This window comes from Amblyomma maculatum, chromosome 11 (assembly GCF_055883805.1).
Source record: "Amblyomma maculatum isolate TAMU_Amacu chromosome 11, ASM5588380v1, whole genome shotgun sequence".
Lineage (NCBI taxonomy): Eukaryota > Metazoa > Arthropoda > Arachnida > Ixodida > Ixodidae > Amblyomma > Amblyomma maculatum.
The window spans coordinates 83,720,946-83,742,114 of record NC_139354.1 but is presented as its reverse complement, the minus strand read 5'-3'; the positions used below and the strand labels follow the sequence as shown (position 1 = coordinate 83,742,114).

The 21,169-nt window shown below is 44.8% G+C and overlaps 1 protein-coding gene across 2 annotated transcripts in view; it reads right to left on the bottom strand.

Annotated features, from left to right (window-relative positions):
- Positions 1–19,956, bottom strand: part of LOC146174286 (uncharacterized) — a 52,669-nt gene extending 32,713 nt beyond the window's left edge. Inside the window, exons 1-2 of one of the 2 annotated variants that reach the window (XM_084584072.1) lie at positions 19,825–19,950; positions 19,121–19,221 (exon numbers count right to left, since the gene is read on the bottom strand). The gene's annotated coding sequence lies outside the window, so the exon portion shown is untranslated. Of the gene's footprint in view, positions 1–19,120; positions 19,222–19,824 lie in introns of both variants that reach the window. The other variant, XM_084584073.1, reaches the window with a different exon arrangement.
- Between the last annotated feature and the right edge of the window lie 1,213 nt (positions 19,957–21,169).

Below are 21,169 nucleotides of genomic sequence, written 5' to 3'. Positions count from 1 at the left end.
TCGCTAGAATGCTTCTTCGGTATCATCAGACAAGCGGGAGGACCAAATGAACATCTGACGACCTTTCCCACATTCTTGCAGCTCTATCGCATGCTAAGCATGTATTATTTGCTAAAACTTTGTATATTGTAAAAGAAGGCAAGGTCGAGACGGCGAGGTCGTGACGGCAAGGAGAGCTAAGCCTTGTCTCGCGTTTTAATCTGATCACGAACCCAGGCGCGCGCCGGAGCCGGCGCCGCGGGACGATGATGATGGTATGTACAAATAAAAAAAGATCATGGCATATACAAATGAAAGAAGGTCCACAGAAGGCTCACACAATCTGCCCGGGGGGTCGGAAGCGGCCAGCCTGGCCGCTCCTAACTAACCGATGTACCGCGGCGCACAAACGGTTTCAAGCGAGAAACATGAACAATTTCAGTTCCACGGTGGCGTCGATCGGCTGGAGGATCAACAGGCGTGACTTTGTAGTTAACTGCAGAAGTTTGGCTGATGATCTCGTAGGGACCAAGGTAGCGGTGGTGGAATTTGTCACTAAGGCAGGAGTTTGCAGTGGTGTATAAAGCAGTACTTCGTCACCGGGACGATAAGAGACCACGCGATGCGTAGAATCGTAGCGACTCTTGCGGTCTTCCTGGCACGCTGCTGTGTTCAGGCGGGCAAGATGACGGCATCTGGCCACACGAGATAAGAACTGGATAGGTACTGATGTGGAGTAGTCGGGCGTAGAGAAGAAGGAAGCGTCGAGAATTGTAGTGGGAGGACGGCCATAAACGAGGAAAAATGGAGAATAACCGGTCCTCGTCCTCGTGCATAGGTATTTGCCAATAACCTGAGGGGAGGTCCAAAGTCGAGCAATATTCTGCGCCTTGGAGAGAGTTTAGAGCGTCATCAATTCTTGGCATTGGGTATACATCTTTGCGGGTAATTTCGTTGAGTGCGCGGTAGTCAACACAAAAGCGTACCCAGTTGTCCTTTTTGTAACTAACACTATTGGGGAGGACCATGGGCTTGTCGAGGGACGAATAATATTGCGATGGAGCATGTCATTTTAATTTTCTTCAATTACTTTTCGTTCAGAGAGAGAAACTCGATAAGGCCGTCGGCGAACGCTAGAGTTACCTTCAGTAATGATGCGATGGTGCGCAACACTAGTCCATCCCAGTGGTGGGGAAGTAGCATCAAAAATGGCTTGGTGGTGTCGAAGCAATGTCAGCAGTTCTTGGCGTTGGTTTGGCGTGAGGTTAGGAATAATAGTCTTTGTGAGAACAGAGAGACGTCTGGCGAAACACGGTGATGAGGCAGAGGGGCGGTGAGCACCATCAGGGAAAAAGGTTGAACATCCACCATGCAGGGGAGAGGAGTTCCTTTCGGGAGCACGAGGGATTCACGTGAAGTTTTAGTGGCCGCTACTGTCGCTGAGCCGTTGCGGAACCTTACAAGACTAGACGGGAAGGCGATACCGCGTGCAATATGACGATAAGATGGTGCGATGAGTACGTCCCCGTCAGCGATGTGGTCAGAAGCAACGGAAAGCAGTTTTTCGCACTGAGGAGGCAAAACAGTATCAGCGGCGGCAACGAGGGGATGATGTCGTTCGGAAACCTCAGATGAAAAATCGCTGTCTGTCATAAGGATAACACGGTCGCCACAAGAAATTAACGCCGAAGCGGTTGACAAAAAATCCCATCCAAAAATCATCAGATGCGCACATGGTGAGAGCACAGCAAACTGCACATGATGGCGGACGCCGTCAATAACAACTCATACGGTGCACTTTGCTACAGGGAGCAAAGGGACGTCATTGGCTCCACGGAGTTCAGGCCCATCATATGGCGGACAGGGAGAGTTGTTGTGGGGCGGAGAGGGGAAACTGAGCGGCGGTATGGGGATATAGACCGACGTCGGGATGCATGGGTTCCACGAGGCTCAGACGAGGATTCTGGAGGTGGGGATGATCTTCGAGGTGCGCTTGGAATAAACCGGCGTTGATAATATGACGTTGAAGGCATGTCACTTTCGAAGATATCGTAACCACGGCGCTCGTTCTGGAGGCGGCGACGACAGAAGCGGGATATATGTCCTCTAATGCCACAGTAATAGCGAATTGGTCGGGAGGGGCGCCAAGGTGCGTAATAGGGTGGTGCAGGTTGAGCCGTCGCTATTGCATTGACGTGATTGTAGGTTGGTGCCGGTCGGGGCGGGGGAACCAAAGGAGGGTGGATGCTGCGATGTGCGCGTAAGTCGGTACTGGGCGGGGTGCCGGAGGGTCAGATGCCATAGGTTGGGGGATTGTTGCCAGCTCTTCTTTGATGATGCTGCGGAGACCGGCGTCATTAGAAGTTACCGAAGAATGATCGCACCCGTGTCGACAGACAGGCTTGAAGGCCTGGAGCTCCTCGCGGATGATGGCTCGAATAAGTGCCCGCAGATCGAGATCAGCATAGGTCGGGCCAGTAGCGTTGGCGGGCTGCAATCTGGAGGGCTGTAGCTGGTCGATGCATTGGCAGGTCGTAATAATGGAATCAATAGTTGAAGGATTCTGAGCAACTAGGATGTTATACGCCATAGAATTGATTCCTTTCAAGACGTGGTGTACTCGTTCAGGTTCCGCCATGGTGGGACTAATACGCCGGCAGAGTGCAAGTATGACCTCTATGTAGAACGCATATGACTTATCAGGACCTTGAAGGCGTGAAGCGAGCTTGGTCTTCGCGATCTCAGTCCGAACTGCCGGGTCGGCAAAGTACTGTCGGAACTGCTGTTTGAAGGTGGGCCAGTTAGTTGTGTGGGGCTCGCGGTTGATGAACCAATTCCTGGCGATCTCAATAAGGTAGAAAGAGATGTTGAAAGATTTCAGAGCATCGTCCCACCGGTTGTAGGCACTGCAGCGTTCGTAGGTGTCAAGCCAGTCGTCGACGTCTTCATCGCGGCGACCAGCGAACAGCGGCAGGTCGCGCTGTCGTGTGGGCACAGTGGGAGGGGCTGGTGCAGCCGAGGTAGAGGGACCGGCCTGTTCTTGGGTACTGTCAGTAGACATAGCGATGGTAGCAGTTGCCAAACGCCGACCGGAACGTAGCTCCAGCTAGAGGCAGGGCCCAAGGCAGCAAGGGGATTAAATTTCACCTCCACCACTTGTAAAAAAATTCAAGGTCGAGACGGCGAGGTCGTGACGGCAAGGACAGCGAAGCCTTGTCTAGCGTTTTAATCTGATCACGAACCCAGGCGCGCGCCGGAGCCGGCGCCGCGGGACGATGATGATGGTATGTACAAATGAAAGAAGATCATGGCATATACAAATGAAAGAAGGTCCACAGAAGGCTCACAATATGTATTTCATATGCCTTCTCCCACATCGTCATTCATCATGACCTTCTTTCTTCTCTCCTTCCCCTTCCCCAGTGCAGAGTAGCAGGCCTGATTTGAATTATTCCAGCCAACCTCTCTTTTTTCCTTTCAATAAATGCATCTATCTTGTTAAAACATCCACAGTTTGGAATTATAACAATATTTTTAATTTTAGTTTTATTTTAATTAACAATATTTTTTTCTTCACTACCCTACTGAGCTTTTACTGAATTGTATCGATGTGCTCATATATGCAAGGATCAGACGAAGTGGTCAGATTCTTCACTCAAATAGGACTAGGAAAACAAACTTCACTTACAAAAAAAGCCAGGATGAAAGTTCAGTACCCCAAAGACTTCTGCGATTGGCAGCCTCGCTAGCTACTTCCAGGCGACATGCGAAATTTTCTAAAAACCCAGAACCTGAGCGACAGCGACGAGCGGCAATGCTTGGCGCCCTTCAGCCCCTCACGCGCGACGCCGTCGCGCAGCATGCGGCCGCGAATTCTCGCCCCATGTGGTTGGCGCTTTAGTGTGAAGCGTGCAAAGCACACAAAATGTGGTGCTTTATTAAAACGCGTGCCGCCAACGCCGTGTCAGCTTTGCCTTCTTGAGCGGCAGTTATGTTGGTTTTGACGCTCTGCTTTACCCGAACTAAAATTCTTCTTCTTATAAAGCATTATTTACACCCCCCTAGCTAAATACCAGAGAAGAAAGTTTTAAGGTGCATACTGACACAGTGGTGCCAAATGCATGCCGACAGCACCCATAGCGCCGACGTGGCCCGGCGGCTCGCGAAACGGGCCACAGTTGCTCGCGCCATCTGTCGGCAGCTCTTAGAAGTTGAATTCCTCGGCAGAGGGCTGGACGCGGCCATTATCTCACCTAATCTACTCTTACACCGTGGGCTAGGCAAAAAGCGGAGTTTCTCAAACTGGATAGCCAGCAGAGCGCACGGTGATCGCTTACCACCTTGAAAAGTTGTTCGTATAGGGGCGATCCGAACATTGTAGCCCAGATGATTGCGAGGCACTCTTTCTCAGTCGTCGAGTAATTGATTTCAGATTTTGAGAGGAACGTGCTAGCGAACGCGATAATTTTCTCCCCTCCGGCACTCTTCTTAACGAGAATGGCGGCCATGCCAACACTCTTTTCGTCAGCCTGAATATCAGTCTCGGCGTTTTCATCAAATTGGCCTAGACCATGAAGGGATTGTAGGCTGCATTTAAGTTCATTGAAGGCTTCTACCAGCGGCACTTCCCACTTAAAAGGCACGTCCAACTTTGTTAATTGCGTCAGCAATTCGGCAGTGCATGTGAAGGTCTCTACAAATGAGCGATATTACGCTTCTTGTGCAAGATTTAGGGGAAAAACTTTCCTTCCCCAAGCTGTGAAAACAGTTCTAAACAGCCGTTTTTTAAAGGTCTAGGTCACCGTCATTTCTTACGATATGACCCAGGAACAGCAGCGCGTTGTAGGCGAAGTGACGTTTCTCTGGTTTCAGAGTTAGCACTGGTGACTTGATTCGTTCCAGCACTGTCCGAAGCATTTTAGATGACTTTAAAATCATGAGGAGAATACATTTTAGCCAAGTATACCAGAAATATCAGCCACTTCAAGCCCGCAAAAGCCATTACTCGCTGGAACGTAGCTGGGGCGGAGCAGAGACCGAGTGGCATTACCTTGGTTTCCAACAGGCCATCCGGTGGGAAGAACGCGGTCTCCAAACGAACGTTTTGTCAACTTCATTTGCCAGTAGCCGCTCTTATGGTACACTGATGGTATGTATTTAGCACTGCATAACCGGTCCAGTGTGGCGTCGATGCAGGGAGAGGGACAGTTGTCTTTCTTCGTTATGCTGTACAGCCGGACTTAATCGCCGCAAAAGTCGTGTGCCGTCTTCTTCACAAGAAAGCCTGGTGCTGTCTAGGAGCTCTTCACGACGCATTTCGTCCAATTTCTTGCGGATAGCTTGGCTGTACACGATAGTGGCTTTGGCGCAAATTTGGGGCATGCTGGTCTGTGAAGATGCGGTGCTTGGCCAGCACAGCTTGTCGCAGTTTCAATGCTGACAGAAAACACTCATTGCAGCTTTGAATAGCTGTTTGTAATCGGTCTTGCCGCTTCAGGATAGGGCTGTTATGATATCAATATGGGCAGGTGGCTTTGCAAGGTTATTTTTTCGTAGGGTCGTCTGGGAGGGCGAAGACGTCTCCAGTGTCTACTATTTCATTGAGAAGAGCGACCATTGTCGCAAAGGTGAGGTGCTGATTATGCATTTTAATGTTCGTTACCAGCCCCTCAGCTTATTAATTCCGGCAACCGGTGCTGCCTATTGCGATACCCAGTATGCGGTCAAATAGCAGCTATGCATTTCGCTTAACGACTCCTTCACTGGTTGCAGTGTGTTCGATATCCACGGAGTCGAGGATAATATTGATAGGGGTGAAGCGCTCAAATTATTCATCGAGGTTATCTAGAGCACCGTTATGAGCTCAGCTTCCCGCTTAAGCTACAGCTTTAATAGCCAAAAGCTAGATGAACTTTGAGCGAAGGTCGATGATGGCCCGGTGTTTACTCAGAATATCTATGCCTAAACTGACGTCGCGCGAACACTGGTGTATGACCACGAGGCCCCTAGGGTAAGTACGTCCGTTTAAGGTTATTGTTCAGTGAACCTCCCCGACGGAGTAATGAGGTTGCTACCACAGGTACGAATCCGTGGGGCATTCCAAGCGGTTGTTAGTTTCCTTTGTTGAGAGGCCAAACGTTCGCTGATGACTGAATAACCGGCTCTGGTTTCTACTAGAGCAGTCACCATACCAGCGTCGACAACAAATTCAATTTCGGGTGTTCGCGTCCAGGCATTATGTGTGGATCTTCGTGTTTGATCTCGGCTCCATCGTGATGTTTAGTGGAGGCCAATCACACTGTTGTCAATTCACTGGGCGGTGTTATTGTTTGGAGTCGTGTTTATTCTTTGTCGATGTCTTCGTTTAAAGCGTTGATGTAATGGCTGCCGAGTCGTCGTTCGTCGTCTGTGGTACAGAATCTTCATTTTTCCGGCTTTAGAAACAGCAGCTCCAAACGTCTCTGCCTTCAGTTTCCCATACAGTGGCTAAGGGACGTTCTTTGAACACTTCCATCGTAGTTGTGGCCCTGCGACGCAAATTTGGCAGTGTACGGGATGGGGACCTAAACCGACGGCTGGATAGCGCAAACTCTCTGCTGCTCAAATAGTTATCAAGTCCTAGGGCGCCTGTTGAGAAAGCGTGAAGGCCGATGCGAAAGGCAGTGGCGCAGAATAACCGGCTTCAGCGCAATGAAAACAGTGTGGCCGATTGTTTGAAGGACAGACCTCAGGACTGCGCTTTTACTTTGATGAAAGCACTAGCGAAGGTTTTCAAACGCTCTCGCTTGAATTTGTCCAAGTCATTTAAAGAAGCCATATGGTTTTCTGGACAGGTTAGCGCAGGCTTCCGAAGAGCGAAATAAACTCCCAACGTCTAAAACTTCCATCCAGTATTCACCATCATTGGGCGGTGCTTGGACAATGGGTGGTCCCAGGTGCCGCACGAAGATTTTGGCATAGAGGCTAGCGCACAAGAAACATGTACACAGAAGGTAAGGGGACAAGGCACACGATAGCCTCCTTTTGTGTGCGTCGGGTGCGGTAGCCTTTATATCAGGAGCTGCGCACCAAATAGCTCAATTAAGACAATTGTCTGCGTGAAGGCCAGCATTGGTCGGCAGACACGTTTGGATGTAATCCATGTGGATGCAATTCAGCGCCTCCACTCCATGTCTCGTGGTGGTGACAATCCCGTCAGCGACCAACAGACAGGTGTGGCACTGTAGTCAACTCTTTATTTTGCTGACTTACGCCTGCAAACTGAACTAAGCAACGCGACTGCGGTGATAGCATCAACATGGCTTGCTGGTCGCCAACAGAGAATGACATTTACATTCGTCAGTGCTGAATTTATAGTCGGCTCAATAACACCGAGATACACCAGCGAAGGGATCCTGGAAAATTCTGGAATGAAGCGGGAGCAGTTGTGCTTGCAAGCAATCCCTCGAGACTGATCTTGGCTCACCTCACGCTACAAAGAAAATTTCAAAGCCGCATTTCGGCATCCCGCATAAGCAAGCGAGCAACACAAGATCGTTTCATACGCTACAGTCACAGTGACAAGGCCACATGCCGAGTATGTTTCTAAGGCGGCCAATGCGGAGTCAGCTATACATTAGAAGACATACAGATACCGAGAAAAAGCCAGCAACAAAAGTTTTTTATAAGATTTAGTCTCGACTATTCGCAACTATTAGCACTGAAACGTTGTACTTCTTCAGTTCAGTTCAGGCGTTCAGTCGTGTCCGACTCTTCGTGACCCTATGGACCATGTCACGCCACGCTTTCCGGTCTCTCACTATCTTCTTAACATCACATAGCTTCATCTGCAATGCCTCGAGAATGCCATCTAACCATCGCGTTCGCTGCCTACCCCTTCTCCGGCGACCCTCAACCTTTCCCAACATCAAATCTTTCTCCAGCGACTCCTCTCTTCTCATCAGATGACCAAAGTAGCTGAGCTTTAACTTTAGAATTTGACCCTCCAATGAGCAGTCAGGGTTTATGGTCGACAATATCGACTGATTTGATCTTCTGGCAGTCGAAGGAACTCTTAAGAGTCTTCGCCAGCACCACAATTCAAACGCGTCAATTCTTCGGCGGTCAGCCTTTTTCACAGTCCAACTCTCGCATCCATACATCACAACTGGAAAGACCATAGCACGGGTTATACGGATCTTGGTTGGCAGACTAATGTCTCTGCTCTTTACTAGGCGGTCAAGGCTAACCATTGCTCTCTTTCCCAGAAGCAGGCGTCTCCTAATTTCATGGCTGCAGTCTCCTTCCGAGGTAATCTTGGCGCCCAAGAACAGAAAATCTGTCACAGCTTCCACTTCTTGTCCATTGATGCTCCAGGACTTGATAGGGCAAGACGCCATGATCTTCGTCTTTTTAATGTTCAGTTTAAGCCCAAACTTCTCACTCTCTTCTTGTACGCGCATCAGAAGTCTCTTGAGTTCCACTTCACTTTCTGCCATTAAAGTGGTATCATCCGCATATCTAAGGTTGTTGATACGTTTTCCAGCAATCTTCACTCCAGCTGAAGACTCGTCCAGACCGGCCTTCCTCATGATGCACTCTGCATATAGGTTAAATAGGCAGGGCGACAGTATGCAGCCTTCCCTCACCCCTTTCTCAATCGGAAACCAATCAGTAAGACCATGCCCAGTTCTGACTGTGGCCTCTTGCCCTTCATAAAGGTTCCTGAGGAGACAGATGAGGTGAATTGGAACTCCCATCTCTCGGAGAGCTTGCCACAATCTGCTGTGATCTACGCAGTCAAACGCTTTCGCATAATCAATAAAGCAGAAGTAAATGGGTTTCTGGAACTCTCTTGCTTTTTCCATGATCCAGCGAAGGTTGGCAATTTGGTCTCTAGTTCCTCTGCCCTTGCGAAACCCAGCTTGCACGTCCGGAAGCTCCCGATCCACATACTGCTGCAGCCTACCTTGCAGGATTTTTAACATCACCTTGCTAGCATGCGAAATAAGCGCGATCGTGCGGTAGTTGGAACAATCTTTGGCACTGCCTTTCTTTGGAATGGGGATGTAAACTGACCTCCTCCAATCCTGTGGCCACTGCAGGGTTGTCCAAATCTTTTGACATAATGTATGCAGTGTATTAACAGCGTCGTGGTTGAGGTTTTGAAGCAACTCAGCTGGAATACCATCAATTCCGCTTGCTTTGTTCTTAGCAAGGCTGGCTAAGGCCCATTCAACTTCACTCTTCAGGATGCCCGGCTCGAGATCAGGAATCACAACCGTCCTAGGTTGGGATTGCACATTCGGGTCCTTCTTGTACAGTTCTTCTGTGTATTCCTGCCACCTCTTCTTTATCTCTGAGGCTTCAGTGAGGTCCTTGCCTCGTTTGTCCTTTATCACGCCCAGCTTAGCACAGAAGCTTCCTTTGATATCTTTGATTGTCTTATAGTTGTACTTCTTAACCAAGGATAATACAGCAATTAAAGACACGGACGAGGAAAGAATGAGGAGGGGCTCATACTCGCGACTAGTTTTATTTAGGAAAACACGCGCATATTCACCGCTTCATGCCTGTCAAATCATTACCTACAGCGCACGGGACAGCAACCTTTTTTGTTTTTCATGATTAGTTTGATACATCGATTACTCAATCTCAAAGAAGAAGTCTCTGCCAGCTTTCGTTACGTGTGTTTAAGACTGCGCCCCAAGATTTTGGTTCTAGCCAGCAAAGGCTGGCATGGCTTATCAGGCGTCGCCAGTCATGCTCGGCAATTTAAGGGCATATTGGGCTCTTTATCATTATTAATCTAAAGCTGATGCTCCTCTACTCGTTTACTTTATACAACGACCTGTTTGGCCTATTTATGCTATTACGAATGTCAAAGGGAATCCATATACAACCAGCATTGGGAAGCCTGCCATACATAGTGGCGTGTCATTTTTTTGCATTCTCGCACAAGACGCAAAGCTGTCGACAAAAGCAGTGCAGAAAAAAATCCGTGACCACTGTAGAATCTACACTGCAGAAATGCGAAAGACAGCACTGCTGGTGCATACGGAGCATCACATTTGCTCTTATTATCAACTAAAGGCACTGTCGTTATCATTTTATCATTGCTATTGGCATCACCGTTGTTATCAAATTTCAGCATCATTATCATCGCTACTATTATCCTTACGGCAGACTAGGAGAATTATGATGTGCGTTTCACGATCCCAAGCGTGGCACTGTTGTTTAACGCGCTCAGCTGGGGATCCGAGGGATAGAGGCCTGATTCCCCGTGGAGACCGGATTTTATTTTTCTGATGACGTCATCAGGATGAATGACAAATGACAGATCAGTGCACAGATCCGGCGCACAAGATCCGACGCAGAAATCACGCGCACATCTTGCGCACGGGATTTCGTTCCATGAGCCTTGAAAAGCTTTTGCCGTAAACCCACAGGGGCACCGTAGTGATTGGCTTTATTCTGGACATTGTGGAACGCCTTATGAATATAGGACAAAAACTGCCGATCCAATATTTTGTCGACCGACATCTTCCAGGGGTGTTCCTGCTTTCACACTTTGCACAACCTACTCTGCCACAGTGAATACCCATACAAAAATGATCTATGTACTTCAATGGAAAAGTTTATAGTCAGCTATATCTATCTATAGACTTTTATAGTCGGCTATAAAGTGCCATTGAAATATTTAGAGGCAGCTATAGAAAATCCTATAGCACTTTGTCTATAGCTTCTGGACCATACAAAATCTCTTTAGCTAACTATAGAAAACCATATGTCCATGAAGCTACAGACTTTTAGTGATAGAGTTATCTTTAGCTGTCTATAGAATTTTGAATGGCTCTAAAGCTACAGACTGCAAGCCATAGAATCAGTTTTAGTAAGCTATAGAAAAGTTTATGCTCCTGGAGCTATAGATTATTAGTCATTCAGTTATCTTTAGCTGTCTATAGAAATTTGAATGGCTCTAAAGTTACAGACTGCAAGCCATAGAATCAGTTTTAGCAAGCTATAGAAAAGTTTATGCTCCTGAAGCTATAGAATATTAGTAATACCGATATCTTTAGATGTCTATAGAAATTTGAATGCCTCTAAAACTACAGACTACAAGTCATATAAGCTGCTTGAGCTGGTTATAGAAAAGTGTATGTTCCTGAAGCTATAGACTACTAGTCATACAGTTACCTTTAGCGGTCTATAGAAATGTGAATGTCTGTAAAGCTACAGACTACAAGCCATATAAGCTGCTTAGCTGGCTATGGAACAGTGTATGCTCCTAAAGCTATATACTTTTTGTCATACAGTTATCTTTAGCTGTGTATAGAAATTTAAATGGCTCTAAAGCTACAGACTTATAGCCATATAAGCTGCTTTAGCTGGCTATAGAAAAGTGTATGCGCCTGAAGCTATAGACTAGTAGTCATAGTTATCTTTAGCTGTCTATAGAAATGTCAACGCCTCTAAAGCTACAGACTGCAAGTCATATAAGTTGCTTTAACTGGCTATAGAAAAGTGCATGCTCTCGAAGCTATAAACTAGTAGCCATACAGTTATCTTTAGCCAGCTATAGAAATTTCAATGGTTGTAAAGCTACAGACTGCAAGTCATATAACCTGTTTTAGCTGGCTATAGAATATTGTATATACCAAAAGCTATAGACCAGTAGGGGTACACCCCTATATGAAAGTACATATATCGTCGGTTCGAATCCCTCGCGCGACTTGTACTCTAGCTTGATTAAGAGTTGTGTGCTGTATGCAACGAGAAACCGTATGTCATCAACTACAACGCTGTACGACAAATGAATTACGTCACAATCTTGATATAACTGGTGGGAGCACTGTCGCCGCATGGAAGTACGCCTACTGTGAGTACCTCCGAACCATGATGGTTTTAGTCGTGGGGACTGCTGGCCAATTTTCAGTTATTTATTCATCGAACTGAAAATAAAACCGAAGATATAGAGCATGACACACATGCACATACACGCTTGCGCATACACAGACGCACGAACATACATACACGCGCGCGCGCACGCGAATTTTGTATAGCTGACCATAGAAAATGCTAAAGACTGCAGTACACAGGAAGCCATAAGTCTATAGAATAAGTTAAAGACGTCGATAGAATAGATTATAGAAAAACCTAGAGACTACCATAGGAACGGCTATAGCTTTTCGGGTCAAACATCTGTAGCCGACCATACGAAGAATTTTCTATAGCTGAGCATAAAAATTTATACCTGACCATAAAAAATGCTAAAGACTGTAGTAAATAGTTAGGCGTAAGTCCATAGAACAGGTTAAAGACTTCTATAGAACTGACTATAGAAAAATCTAGACAGCCATAGAAGCGGCTATAGATATTTGGGTCAAATTTCTATAGCCGACCATACAAAGGATTTTCTATAGCTGACCATAGGAAATTTTTGTATGGGTAGAACCGACATAGGAAAGCTAGCTTTCTGAAATCCGCAAACCAGATTGTTCAGGTGGTCAATGACCAGGTGAACACATGACCTTTACAAAGCTCCCTTCAGACACAACATGTCAATGCCGCGTTTTAATGTCTTAGAATGCGCAGATTCATACAGAAACACGTTTTTTCGGGCTCGCCGAGTTCGTCAAACACGTGTGATCTGATGTTAGGGTGAAGTTAATATCTAAAAACTGCAATCAAACTGATAGTTCGTTATTGAAGGTTATAACAATGCGTTTTTTCTGAATAAAGGGAGTCTTGAGTATGCGCCTCTGCTTGTGTTCTCCTCGTCCGTATGCATTTGCGCATTTTCCTTGCTTATATATGTAAGATCGACTCGGTTATGCCGTGACCTTATCGAGTTAAGACTAGGTGGGCAAGAAAAAGTTAGACATGTTGCCCCTTGCTCTCTCCAAAAAACCGCACAAAACAAAAGATTGTAAAAAAATTCTCGGTGTGGAAAGGTGATATTACAGGTGCTATCACGTCAACTCTCATTGAGCGTCCCTCTTATTCTACCCACGTGCACCTTGTTAAATAATGCAAATATATCCTTAATGATAGCTTTTGCCCGTATAGTTAGGTTCAATCAGTGAATAAATTCCCAGCAGTTTATGAGGTTCCCGACAAAGCAGCATTAATCTCATTAGTTTTGAGCACCCGCATCGCCCACGAGTGATTCGTGTTTTATTTTTCTGCACATCGGCACCACCACAGCTGATCGAGAAAACAGGGGAAGACACGGCCTGGAGCGCGGGTCCAAGGGCTCCAGGCCGTCGTGTCGGCGGGTAGCTTGACGCCTACCCTGTATCTGTTGGAAATTAAAGTTTTTGTCACCCACCACTAGAGGAGGATTATCAAAAATAGCTGCACAGATGGCTATGATCGTGCGTGTTTCGACCTATTCTTAGTCGGTACGATGAAAGACTGCAGAGCAAGCCAGCTATGACAGAATGGCAGGGTAGTCACCGCATTAGTCAGATGAGAGGAAGCACATATCGCCGCAGAAGTTGCTGCAGCTTCCAAACTGTGATACTTATTAAAGTGCCACAACGGCTTGCACTTGCTACAAATTAAATATACAGTGCGCCGCGGTGCAAATTAAATTGGTTTCCACATTTTCAGATCACACTAAAACAACATTTTGCGTTAGATTATTTACAGCCCACTGACACATATTCCGCCGCATTATTTTGAGATAACACTATGCTGAAGATCTGTATTTCATCCTCAACGCTAGCAAACATTGCTTTCTCCCTTAAGCTCCTTATTGTGGAATAAATCTTTGCTTGAAAGTTAGCGCTTGCCTATGTCCTCTCGCTCATGCTGTCTTTTGCGCGCTGTAATTTTTCATATAAGGAAATAGTTAACGTGTCACATTCGTTTTTGAAAATAAGCTGCAGAAGCGTTAGTTTCAACTTCAATTCTAAATTTTCTCACAATGCACTATATCCCACTATATCTCAATACCAAAGGCTACGTAAAATTTCGATAATTTGCTCCTAATTAGACGCAATTACAGTGTGGATAGTATTCTTGAACACGTAAGAGGCAAAAGGACAGAAAATGGTCCCTGTCCTGTTTCTGCAACGCATTAAACCCGCGACTAGACTCAACTGTTTTCGACCTATGACTTGAAAATATACTATGAAGGGTTTCTGTAGCTGCACGGAAGATTACCTAACTGTAGTCAGATTATTTACTAATCTTCATGCGACAATGACTTGGAGTTGCATAGTTCGAAAAGTTAAAGCGCGAATATAGCGCGCATTTTCCATTTTGTTACTTGAAGTGTCTAGCAATTAACGTTGCCAGGGTGACTTTCTAGCCAGTGAAGCCTGTTTAGCAGTGATAGAAGAACTAGATGGTACGAAATGAGAGGGCTTAGTGAGGTTAGGCGGCCGAATGAGGTATAAACTGTATCTGAAGGATGGGCATGAACTGTGTTATCGAAGGTTACCGTAGAGGCGAGAACTTGGAGTAGGTTTTGTTGTCTATACGTATGTAGCTGTTAATAAAGATGTATTCATACCATTTCATACCAAAGTTATGTGATGTCAGGAAGATAGTGAGAGACCGGAAAGCGTGGCGTGACATGGTCAATATGGTCACGAAGAGTCGGACACGACTGAACGACTGAACTGACTGACTGACATTCATACCATTATTGAGAGGGTGGCTGGCATTGTAGTTAGCTTAATAAGCTGCATAAACTGAATGGTGTACAGGCCTAAGCACCTGCATGTAGTCATGATGACCAGGAGTTTGAAAGCTTCTAAGAAGATGTAGAATTGTCAATTCGGAAACGAAAGACGCTGTATACTGTATTAATAGGTGACGTCGGTGCCAAGTAGGAAAAAAGCAGGCAGTAGACCAGGCACTGGGCGATTATGGCATTGGTACTATGGATAGCAGGGTGAGTTACTAGTTGGGTTTGCGGAGCGCAATAACTTTCGGATTATGAATTAATTCTTCAGCAAACGAAGAGCCGGAATTTGGCATGGAAAAGTCCTAACGGGGAGACTAAAAATGAAATTGAGTTCATACTGTGTTCTAAGCCCGCCATTATGCGGGATGTAGAGGTACTTTGGAAAGTGCGATGCAGTGACCACAGGTTCGTAAGGTCTCGAATTAGTGTAAATCGGAAGAGGGAACGAAAAATATTTGTAGTGGTTTAGCTCTGTTAACCTTAGTTTAATTGTGAAAGCAACAGCGGATGCTTCTTTTGCCTGCTGTTATAATTCCCTACTTGATTGCGTGTCGTCGGGGTTACCAGAATGGAAACGGTTCTGATAGGCGGATTCTGATATCACTCTTCCGAATGAAAGCAGCGTGAATTTAAAATTCATGGCAGGCTTATTTCTTCATCAGGGAACATGAACTTGGACACGGAAACGGCACACAGTGACGAGCGGTTAGACCTGGCGTAGTATTGCTTTCGCAATAAACTTAGTAGGTAAGAAGTAAATGAAAGACTTAGCGGTGAGGGGGAGCGCAGAACAGTTCAGAATCTCGCTACAAAATAAGTATTCGATTCTAAGCGAGGTTGATCAGATTAGCCTAGAAGCAATAAAAATAATTTCACAGATAGTCTACTGCGTGCACTGTAGAAGAAAGCGATAGGATAGTTAGAGAGGATGCCGGTAAGCTGTCTAAGTAGACTAAAGATTTGATTAAGAAACGCCAAAGTATGAAAGATTCAATCCAACAGACCAGATAGAATTGGCAGAGATAACAAAGCTAATCAATAAGCGCAAAGTGGCCGATGTAAGGAAGAGTAAGGTGGAAAAAATTGAGAATGTTGTAAAAAACAGGGGAAGCCTAAAAGCGACGAAGAAATTGGGCACAGGCAAAGATCAGATGTATACGCTAAGGGACAAGGCGCACAACATCATTAGGTATATGGACAAGATAATCAAAGTAGCCGAGGAGTTCTATACTGATCTCAACAGTAGCCAAATTAGGGAAGACAATAATGAGATTAACGGCAGGGCAAAGCAGTCAGACATTCGGCTAGTGACGAATAACAAGGTTAAGAAAGCGTTAGAAACTATGAAAAGGGAGAAAGCAGTTGGAGAGGATCAGGTTGAAGGATGGGAAAGTATCGTGTTACAAAAACTGGCCACTCTATCTATGCAGTGCCTGGTGTCATCGTCAGTTCCGGAACCTTGGAAGACCACAAAAATGATTTTAATGCATAAGGGGAAGCGAATGACTTCAAAAATTAGACAAATCAGATTGCTGTATGTTATGTATAAGGTATTCAATCAGGTAATCGCTAATAAAATCATGAAAATCGTAGACTGCAAACAAGCAAAAGATCAAGCAGGTATTCGGAAAGGGTACTCTACATTGATCATATTTATACCATCAAGCAGGTGATAAAAAAATGATCGCAATACAACCAGCCCGTATGCATAGCATTCATTGATTACGAAAAAGCATTTGACTCAGTAGAAACCTCGGAAGTCTTTCGGATTGCGAAATTAGGATGTAGACGAGCCGTACATAAAAGTGCTGGAAGATATATATAGTGGCTCCACAGCAACCATAGTTCTGCATAAAGAAAGCAATAGAATTTCAATAAATTAATGTGTTATGAAAAGAGACAATCTCCCCAGTACTGTTCATAACTTGATTAGAGGAAGTATTCAGAGACTTGAAATGGGAGCAAGTAGGGATACGGGTAGACAGAGAATACCACTGTAAACAACGATTTGCTGATTGACATTGCTTTGCTAAGTACCTTTGGGGATGAACTGCAAAAAAAAAATGATTGATGACCTAGACAGGAAAAGTAGAAATGTGGGATTGAAAATCAATATGCAGAAGGCTAAGCAAATGTTCAACAGCCTCGGGAAGGAACAGCAGTTTACGTTATGTAGCGAAGCACAGGTAGTAGTAGTTGAATATGTCTACCTAGGATAGGTAGTAACCGCTGATCCGGTATATCAACAGGAAATGACAAGGACAATAAGGTTGGGATTGAGCGCAATTGCAAGCACTCGCCGATTATGACTAGCAGCTTGCCGGTATCGCTCAAGAGAAAAGTACGCAAAAGTTGCATCTTATCTGTACTCATCTTTGGCATTGAAACGCGGAGGCTAACCAAGAGGGTTATACCTAAGTTGAGGATAACGCGAAGGGCTATAGAACGAAAAATGGTAGAGATAACGTTAAAAAATTTGGAAACGTACATAGTGGGTCAGAAAAATAACTCAAGTTACTGACATTCGAGACGAAATCGACAAGAAATGGGCATGAGCAGGACATGTAGTGCCAAGAGAGGAATATCAATAGTCGCTTAGGACAACGCACTGGGTTCCATTGGAAGGACAGAGTAGAAGTCAGAAGTCATGGGCAGAAATTCAGGGGGGGGGAGGAGGTTAATAAGTTCGAAGGGGTCAAGTAGGAGCTAGCACAGGACCGGGTTTATTGGCGAATTATGGGAGAGGCCTTCGCCCTTCAGTAGATATATTCATGGTGCTGATAATAATGGTGATGACATGAAGTTTCTGCGATGACAATTGCAAGAAAACGGCGAGAATTTCAATCCTGTCTTTTTGCCATTCAAATTTTCCCCACACGCCCAAAAGCTTCATTATAGACCATGAGATAGATATTCAAGAGACTCATCAGTTTTGTCCACGTACTTAATCTAGATTATCACATTCTAACAATGGGTGCCGGGTTTATGGTGTGCACAGATATTTTTAAGAACACCAGCCGCACGCCTCCCGTTTGTTGACTCGGTCAAATAATAATTGATGTAGCCTATGCTTTCCATAATTTTCTCTTCGCGTATATTGCTCCTGATTCTGGATGGATACAAAATCTTCCTAAATAAATACCATCGCGAACTCTCTCAATGCCGCTACAATCCACATTGTTATTTCGCGCTGTGCTGGGTGCGCACAGCATTCCGAGCAACTGACGGATGCAAATGTTAGCGACTGAGAATGTCAGTGGCTTGCCGTCAGTTGAGAATACTGAAAATTGGCCGAATATAACAATGCTAACCTTTGGAATGAAATTTTTCTCTAGAATGAGAGGCTGAATAAATGCGGCTGAGAACATTGGCTGCGTCTAATGATGCTCGCGCACCCTGAAGGTTCTAGCGGTAAACTGAACAGCTGCACCATTTTTAGGTGTATTCATGCCAACCACACATCGTGCCACGAAAACATAACTTTGTTCTTGAAAGATGCGTGCCTTACAACCGAATAGACAATTTACGTCGACAATAGTTCTCTAGAAATTGTCACCTCAGCAGCACACCCCTAATTAGAGTTCGGGAGCCTCGTGTCGGAGGTGAGGCGGAGTGTTGCTTTAAGGCACTTCATTAGGAGCTCCGGTTCGCTGTCAGCATTTCTCGGCGTGTGGTGACGAATGAGGAGAAAGCGTCAAGAAACACTGAACAATCTATGCTTTCGTTCTGTGCACATAAAATAAAGATAAATACACACAGACAGCGTACATTTCTTTCTGGCGTCACTTATTCACAATGCTAGGGTCGGTATCATGAAACCTATGGTTCACAGGAAGTCGGCCGCTCTGCGTGACCTTTGAAAATCGTAGGCGATTTTGACAATTCTTCACGCAAAGTAAATATGTTTATTTCAGTGATCGAACAAATGACTTATGTAAAGCAAGAAAATGGGACTTGAGTATCCAAACGCGTGTTATATACAATTCTTCCACATTAAATCACTGTATTCAGACCAAATTCGCTGTTATTTCTATGCAATGATTTGTTCCTATCCGCATCAATGTCTAAGTGGCCAAATATGAGCGGACATGGAAAAGAACAAGCTCTGGTGCTAACGCGCGTTCTCGCTGCTGTGCATAAAATAGTTCGTGGCCTATAGTCACTCAGGTCAGCGATTAGGATATGCGACAAGAATAGTAGATATCACGAGTATTAAGCCTAAACGAAAGAAAACGGCACACTACGTTTATCCGTCGGCTTAGAGATTGAATCATTGAAGGCCTCCTTTTTGAGGCGCCAACAATACCCAAGAGGCTGCATTAGAATGTAGTATTTTTAAAGACGAAGTATCATTTGTCAGCCTTCAAAGGAAGCCTGTCTAAAGGAGTCTTTTAAAAACAAGCCCACAACATTTGGCACGCTCCAACTATTTCAGAGAAATTGAGGTAGAGATTTAGGACGCACGACGGCTATGGTTTGCCAGACAGCACAATATTTGTCTTTCGTTTCAATGTTGAGGATTTGAGCACCAGCCAGACGAGAGTCCTTCAAGCTCGTCTAAATATCTGGAACCAGAACAGAGAGTAATATGTAGGGTCAAGCTTCTTTACTTCTGTTTTTACGGGACCTCTATAGGTCCTATTTTCGCATGGTGTGAAGCTTTGAAAATGCCGTTAACTCTGAAAAAAAATTGTATTATTAAAAAACACTCACTAAAAGAAGGTGTTATCTTTCAGCTATTCTATTAACGCCTTGACACTGACAGAAGTAACAAAATGTTAATATATAGGGCGCTGGTGGATCACTAAAAAGTTTAGTTCGAATAAACATGTTGACTTCATAACGTGTAACGCTTTCGTAAATTATTTTTTCGGAAGGGCATTGCGGTTCTATACACATCTGTACACCTACTTGTTTACAAATGAATTGCTCTGCCTGGATTAGATTATGATAATATCATTTGGTACCCATTCACACAATTTAACACGAATAATTTAGAGAAGGTTCAAAGGATGGAGGTACGATAGATATATGATAGTTACCCACGCGCATCAGTAACACATTTTTTTATTTCAACATGGCCTTCCGACAATAACGGAGTGAAATCGTTGTGCATGTCTTAAATTGAGGTACCAACTGAGCAAAAGACCCAACAAAACGGGACTCACCGATTTGCTTGTTTTTTCGTCTAGATATGCGACGCGACAACGACACCAGCCATCTTTAACTCGTTTTCGCGTTCGAAATAACTGCTTCAAATACTCATTCTTTGCACGAAATATTTCCGACTTGAATATTCTCACGAACAAATTAAATGCTGCAGCCGTTGCTAACGTTGTTCTCGCAATATATCACCTAATTTATTTTTTTATTCTTCATAGCTCTAATTATTTCCCTGCTGTGTTGCATATGTTGAATTGTGGTATTCTTAATGATGCAGAAAAGATTCAACTTTGTCTGGTATTTTTATTTGCTTTTGCCACTTTTGTTAAACTGCTTAGTTTATATTCCCACCCTACTAAAAGCCCAACACCGGGATGGAAGTAGCAATGAAAAAAATAAAAATAGTAATTTGCGCAATCTTATAAGCTATTCATGACGTTCATGACATCATTAATAGCAAAGCAGGACGAAAGAGCGCTCGGCAGCGCATGTCCCTTTGTGTCTTTTCTTGTGAACGTCTTTTTTTTTGCACCTTACTTTCCGAAGCATCAAATACATCGATAAATGAAGAAAGCACGTAGCGCATACCAGCTTGGAGGTCTCGAAAGTCAGCTATGTGTGGAAGGGTGCCAACAGTTTTCGGACGTGGTTGAGCGTCTCTAATTTACAGCGAACATTTGTACAAATACTAAGTTTCCAAAAATAGAATGCAATGTTTGGTGGACAGTCGTCGTTCATATTACGTCGTCCAAGAGTGCACCTCTCACTTGGCAGAAGGTGGCATCACCCTCCTTAACACGAAACAAGATACTGGGACAGAGAGTGTTATTGGGTTCATATAGATAAATATTCTGTTTATTCGTATATAGAGACATCTTTCGCAGACTAAACGCCGCGGAAAAACATTTGTGGGAAGTGTTAATGAGGCTTTTATTGAAGATTTTGCTTCAGTTACAATGCTCATTTCCTGACAAGTGCTCCTGGCTTTAGCCGTATTTTCGTGGATACACGAGATGTTGGATTGGAGGCACTAAGAGGGACGTTTGCCAGGTTTTTTAGAAGAAGCGCTATGCTACTTTCCATGTCAGATGTTGCGGTTGAAAGCTATTTATTCAGCAGCATTACTGAGCGTGTTCGGCAAGTTCAATAAGTAGTCCAGCTGGCCAATCTTGCGAAGCTTGAACGAGAAACTTCCTTCCTGAAGCGGCTTTAGATGTTTAACACTTCAGCATGCTAAACGTTCTTCGTCCTGATGGGCATTGCGTTTGGTTGTCGCTCTGAGGGTCTCGAACAGAGCAGCAGTTCATAAGGATGAAAAACATACCATCAAATCCAGGTGGGCAAAGAGCA